Below are 6905 nucleotides of genomic sequence, written 5' to 3'. Positions count from 1 at the left end.
TTTTGTACTTTTATTGTATTTAGAAGTTGTTGTACTGATACCACCAGGTTTTGGGATTCTTCTATGCATTGATCTTTATTTCATATATTCCATATTCTTTTTCTTTTATTATTGAGTAGTCCGTTACTAGTCGTTCTGGACTACGGGTTGGCTTGCCTACTGTTGAATTATGGTAGGCGCCATCATGACCTGAGAAATTCGGTCGTGACAGGCTCAGTCGACAATGCAGAAAATTGAAATGGCTAGAAAATAAAATTTGAATTCTATGGTCATTTTCATAGATTTTGTTTGCACCAAAGTACTATTTGTGTTCGTTCCCCTAAAAATACTACTATTATCCGGAATTAAGGTTTCATGCGATTTTATCTTAATCAAATATAAAATAAATTCATTCCAAAATTAATTCCGAGATAATTATCCCTTCTAGATAAGTAAATCTTTACCAGTTTAAAAGAGAAATATTGGGTAAACATTTAGAAAATCTTTTTTTTTTTTATGTTTAATTTTGAGTTTTATTGATAATCAACATTTGATGGACCAACCCACCTTACAATGAAAAAACAGCCCATTCCTATTCTTAACCGGCCCAACCCGCAATCCATTTATTAACAAATACAAAGTGTAGGGTTTCTAAAAAGGACTAGTTTCCTAATCCTAAAAGTATATCCGCCTCCTTCATAGATGCTTCCTTTCCCTACTTGACGATTCAAGCTGTTACTGCGTTGAGAGCTTAATACTGAGCCTTCTTCACAGAAGCAAGTACTCCTTTCTTTCACACTTTACTGTAACTCATACTAGCTGAACATCAATATTGATTGTGTTGCAACTTCATTCTCTACAAAATGAGATAAAGGATATATATTTGGTCAGCTAAGTTGGATCCTGTCTTCTAATTAAAGTTGTAATAGCCAAGTAAGTTTTCCTCTTCTTGTCTTCCTTTGTTGTTTCCAGATCTACTTGACGTATATTCTCTATGTCTTGCTTGTCCTCCGTAGATGTAGAAAAGATGACGAAAAAGAGTTGATTAGCCCCACAATTTAGAAAATCTTTAAAGAGTAGTGACATGCAAAATGAGCGGGCCACTTTCCTTTAAGAAATTTCTGGAGTCACAGTGCCACCATTTCAAAAATAAATTCATGTTTATTGATCATTTTTAACATATTAAAAAAAATAATTACTTTTTTCGATATTTTATCATTATATTAATCATTTATTTATTAAATTATTTTCAATATCTAATATTAAAACCAATTAATTGAAATAGTATGATGAAATAGTCATGGTAATTATCATTGTTAATAGACATATCGACTAAAACATGTACAAGGAAAATGAACGGAGTAACTACAAGTTATATTAAACAAAATGGGTCTAGGTAAGCACAACTATTAATATATTACTTCCTCCATTTTGTTTTAGTTGATCCTTATTTACTTGGCATTGCCTTTAAGAAAATATTTAATGGAGATTTATTTTACTAAAGTAGTCCTATTAATTATGCATTGAAAAAATAAATTTAATTAAATACGCTTTACATACTCATTTAATGATAGGAGTAATATTGAAAAAACACAATAAATTTCTCTTAATTTTAAAACTTGAATAACTAAAATGAAACAAATATTTTTAGCAAAAAGGCTAACTAATATGAAACATAGTACTAATTATTACACGCCAATAATTCAGAATTTAAAGTAAATCAATAATAGCCAACTTGACTAAAAATAAAAGGAACAATTATACAATTAATCATGGTCATCCACAAAAAAAGACTATATCCTAGCACCCAAAATATTGTTTGTCTTGTCATCACTTTTCTTTTTCTTATAATTTTGTTAGTAAAAAATGTTTGATACGAATTTGAATGACTTTAAATTAATTTCATTTATGTAAGTTATGTGGATGGAGAGGAAGGTTCTATGATAATCACTTGAGTAGTTTAATTTTAGCGATGGTTTGGTTGGAACTTGGAAACAAGTTAAACTCAGGTTTGCTATTTTTGGATTAGTCATTTTATTTTGAAATTGATATAAAAATAATAGAGTAAAGCAGGGGCGGATCTATTAAGGCCTGTGGAGATGGCACACCACCCGCAAATTCCGACGAAAACACTATATATATAGCTATATATATATAAGAATATGATTATATATTAAATTTGTCACCCATAATAACAAAGTATTGTCTAGTGCATGTGGCAGAGTGCTGCTTTTCTATCCCCAAGATCATGTGTTAGAACTTGGCTAGCTGCACTTGGATTTTTAAATTTTTTATTTTTATTTTTTTGGTTAACAATTATTTCATTAAAACAAGGCAACAACAAAAAGGGATACTTTACACCTAATAAAGGCGTCTTACTAGTTAACTTTTATAGAAAAGTAATGTTAGCTTTTGACTTTTTTTTTAATTTAGTTATTTAAAAAGGTTAATAAAGTATCTCACATTAAAATAAAAGAAAAAAAACCTATTTGGCTATTTTCAAATCAGAGCAAATCAAAATGACTGTTGAGGTTTGCTGCTGCTGCTCTTCTTGTTCTCTCTCTAGTTGCTTCTTGCCCTCTTTGTAAGTTGTTTTGAAAAATTTGTTTCTCTTTCTTTAGCTTAGAAATTCAAATTTGAAATTATCGTGATTTAGGAGAAAGTATTCTAATTTTTTGAATTGAGATGGAGAATTTTTTTCAAGAAGATTAATTATTGTCAATCAAGTTCTAGAAGGTTAATTATTCTCAATCATGTTTTAGTAATGTCAATGTCAATTGTTCTTATCTTATAACTGATCTTGATATGTGTTCACTTAAAGCCGATCCGGTAGAAAGAAGACCTATTTCTGATTATGATCCTTGAATACGAGATGAAGTTAGGAAATATTATATTGAAAAAGGGCCTTGTTAACGTGTCTTGATACCATATCCTTCAAGTGAAATAGGAGGTAGAATGCATCAATTTGCTTCAAGTTGGTTTAAAGATTCACATTCGACTTGGTTGGACTATAGTGTGGAGAAAGATGTCGCATATTGTCTTTGTTGTTATTTGATCGATAAGTTTACCTGGCAGTTGGCACCCACAGGGTTCGGATCCTGGATCCGCCTTTGGAGTAAAGCATCTAATACCTCTTGAATTATGATCAAATTTTCTATGACACTCTAATTTCACGGGATTCTATTATCCTTGAACTAAATTTTAGGGTATTTTTGGCACCCTTTTGTGCTAACGCAACACCTTTTATCAATCTTTTTGGCTGATTTGATAACTTTGAAGTGTGCCCTATTTTATATAATATAAATGTCACGTCAGCACAAAAGGGTAATAAAAATAAGCTAAAATTGAGTTTAGGGGTAATAAGACCCTTATGAAGTTGGAGTGTGTCGTAACAACTTTGGTCATAGTTAAAGGGGTACTGGGTGCTTGTCTCAAAATAATATTATAATTCGAGAAAATTAATTTTGAGATAAGTTGTTACGTGCATTTTATTCTGATCCAACCAAACATAAAATAAACTCATCCTAAAATTAATTCCATTATCCTTTATCCTTGTGTCAATCGACTCCTTATTGTACTGAAATTATTAAAATATTTTTATAATGAAAAAAACAATTTTATTTTAATTTTATAACATTACTAAACTTTTCATATGCCTTTGAAAATTTTAAATTAATTTAATTCAATGTAATTTCTATAATTAGAGTCAAATTGACTCTATTAACCTTGACATGAGATGTATATGAAATACATGCAGCATCCTTAGAGCAGTTATACTTGCATCATGGATGAACTAAGTGGTTTAATCAATTAAAGTTGTCATTAGTCATTATACATTGAAGAGAAGCAAAAACTTTTGTAGTACTATAGAAAAAAGTCATAATTCCCCTTAACAATAAAATATATTAACCGAAAATATATTTACTAACTATATCATCTGCAGCTACTTGAACGTTCTCGAAACCAAATATGTACTTTTATTGAGATAGGTGGAACTTCCTTTCAGATAACCGTGAGAGAATTGAAACTGACAAATATCTATTTTGCAGTTAATTAATTTTCCGGGTGTTGGCATTTCACAGTTTTCTTTTTTTTTGGTCAAAAAAATGAGGTCGTTTGGCATGCGGATTATATTTAATTAGACCTATCTTTTTGTAAGATTATTTTGATTCTTAAACTAAATATATTCTAATTCATTTTTCAGAAGGTTGTTCAAGTGCTGTTCACATTGCTTTAACAAATGTGAAGCTATGATCTGATTTCTTGATTTTAGTGTTGGGTTTTAGGTTGAGATAATGGTCAAAAACACACTCATTTATCACCTTTTTCACGAGTTTTCATTTAACTATAAGTTGTTTTCTTCTTTCTACTTGAATTATCATCATTTATGAATTTTCCTACGTTAACTATCACCATCTATATATTAAAATATACCTCGAACCAAGATTGGTTTCTGGTTTCACAGCTTACTAAACATCAGTAGATAAGAGATTCCTCTTATTTGTTTGTGTTTTAACCAACTGTTTATCATATTTAGGGTGTAAAGATGTTGAGGATGATAACAGGTAGACCAAGTCCAAGTGGATTTGAATCAGCTACAACTGCTGAACAAGTTACTGAGGACATTGATGGCTCAAAACTTACTGCTATTGTTACAGGTTTGATTATTAGTCTCTTTCATATATAGGATGCATTTGTTTTTTTAAGATTTAGATGTCTGAATCTGAATGCACATGTGAATGATTATGATGTTGTCTTTAGATCTGAAATCTGAATGATTAAGACTGTTTGTTTTTCAACATCTTAATGTGCAAAAAAAATAAATTATTTGTATATATAATAAAATAAAAAATACAATTCAAGTTAAAAACTAATTATATATCAGAAAAGTATGTAATGTAATACAATAAAATTATTATTTGATTAAAAAAAACTATTTATGTTTGTTAGTGATAGTGGAGATGGTTTATAATGGTAGTTGCGGAGACAATGATTGATGTTAGTGATTAGTAATGTTAGTGACGATAGTTGTGATGGTTAGTATTATAGTGACTGTTATGATAGTGACGGGATAGTGGTGGTGGTGGTTAAGATGTGACGTTGTTTGATATTAGTAGTTGGAGGTGTTGATTGTAATGGCTAAAAAATGAATGCATGATGGTTGACGATGTGTTGGTGCTAGTTGAAGATGTTATTAGTCGTGATGGTGGAGATGGTTGTTAATAGAGATAAATTGTAGCGGTGATAGTGATTGAAGTGACGATAGAGGTGGCGTTACTAGTGACAATGGTGGTAGCCGCCGAACAGTGTGTGGAGGTTGTGATGTATTAGTTCTAGTCAGCGGTGGTGCTAGTTGTGATAGATGAGTTGGTCGATAGTAAAGATTGACCGGTAGTGGTTGATGATGGTGGTGTTGTTGACGGTGGTAATGGCGGTAAATATAATTAGAAAAATAAAGGTAGCAGGTGTTAGTGGTTGCCAATAATGGTTCGTAGCAATATTTTTTGTCGATGGTGTTTGTGATGGTGGAGGTGGTTGGTGGTCGTAGGTGGTGGTTGACAATGATGGCGATGTCAGAGGTGGTGACTGATGATTGCGAATATAGTGGTGGTGAATAATATCCAATACTAGAATACCTTTTCAAACCTATTAAGACTTGATTCTAGATCTGAATGATTAAGACCTATTCATACCTATAAAAAGCTAAAATATTAATAAAAAACAAATGCACTTAATGGTCTAAAGTCTGAACCATTCAGATTCAGACCTCTATTAAGTGCAAACAAATGAACCCATACTTGATATAGTGAATTGTTAGAGTTTGTGACCCAAATTTTGTTGATTCGGCCGTGAAAAGTTTGTGGTGCGACCCATGTTTGTACGCACGTCTTATATAAATGCGATTTAGTGGGTTATTTTTGAACGATTTTAATAGAAACCTACTAAATCTATTATACCTATTAAATCCGCACACCCCCCTACAAATGGTATCAGAGCACAACAATTTAAAACAAATGGAAGAGATATATATTAGAGTTAGAGTTAGAATATATATGTTAGAGTCAAAATTAGATTTAGAGTTAAAACATTTTACTTATAATTAATTAATTATGCGAAGACCATTTAAAAATAGAGAAGCTTTTAGAAAAATTAAAGAATCTTTAATTAGTAATTATTCAGAATATATAAGTCTAAATAAAACAAAAGAAAATCCACAAAAACTAGCCTACTTAATCACATTAATATCTAGTATTGAATCAAAATTAATAACACATTTAAAATCCAGAAGAATGAAACATATACCACCTAATTATGATAAAATTAGATTTAGATATCCACCAAGATATTATGAATATAATTTAAAATGAATAAAGTACAACAATATAAAGAATTAAAACAAATTATCTCTGAAAAACGTAAAGAATTAAAAATAAGAATAAAAAGATTACATTATAATATATTTGCCGGAGTTAGTAAAAATTCAATAGATACACAAAAAAATGAAATATCAAAATTAGAATCACAAATAGATAGTTTAGAATATGTATATCAACATGACCTATTCACAATAAAATGAATAAAGAAGAATTTATAATAGATGAAAAAATATATGAAAACTACGAAGGATCAAAAATAAAAATAGTATTTTCTAATCTAGGACGGGATTTATTTCAGAAGGACTGCTAACAAGATACTGTAAAATAATTGGACATAAATATCCAGATCACCAATGTTCGAGGTGTAATGGAGAAGATAATATTATTTCAGAGGTTCATCTAGAATAAAAATCAAGAAGACAAAATGTCAGCTGGAAAGATAAGATAAAAGAACAATAATGAAGCAGATACAGAGCAATAATGGAACAGATACGACAAAATCAACGGAGACAAGATACTGTACAAAGGCAGAATTATTGTATATTAATG

The 6905-nt window shown here is 30.2% G+C and overlaps 1 long non-coding RNA gene across 4 annotated transcripts in view; it reads left to right on the top strand.

The window, feature by feature from the left end:
- The first annotated feature begins 569 nt into the window (after positions 1-569).
- Positions 570-6905, top strand: part of LOC107853766 — a 28771-nt gene continuing 22435 nt past the window's right edge. For 3 of the 4 annotated variants that reach the window (XR_001669864.2, XR_007044398.1, XR_001669863.2), the window contains exons 1-2: positions 634-912; positions 4517-4637. This is a non-coding gene — a long non-coding RNA (uncharacterized LOC107853766). Of the gene's footprint in view, positions 913-4516; positions 4638-6905 lie in introns of those variants that run through there. The other variant, XR_007044397.1, reaches the window with a different exon arrangement.

This window comes from Capsicum annuum, chromosome 9, assembly GCF_002878395.1.
Source record: "Capsicum annuum cultivar UCD-10X-F1 chromosome 9, UCD10Xv1.1, whole genome shotgun sequence".
Classification (NCBI taxonomy): domain Eukaryota; kingdom Viridiplantae; phylum Streptophyta; class Magnoliopsida; order Solanales; family Solanaceae; genus Capsicum; species Capsicum annuum.
Note: the sequence above shows the minus strand (reverse complement) of the source record. Positions and strands in the feature narration are given on the sequence as shown.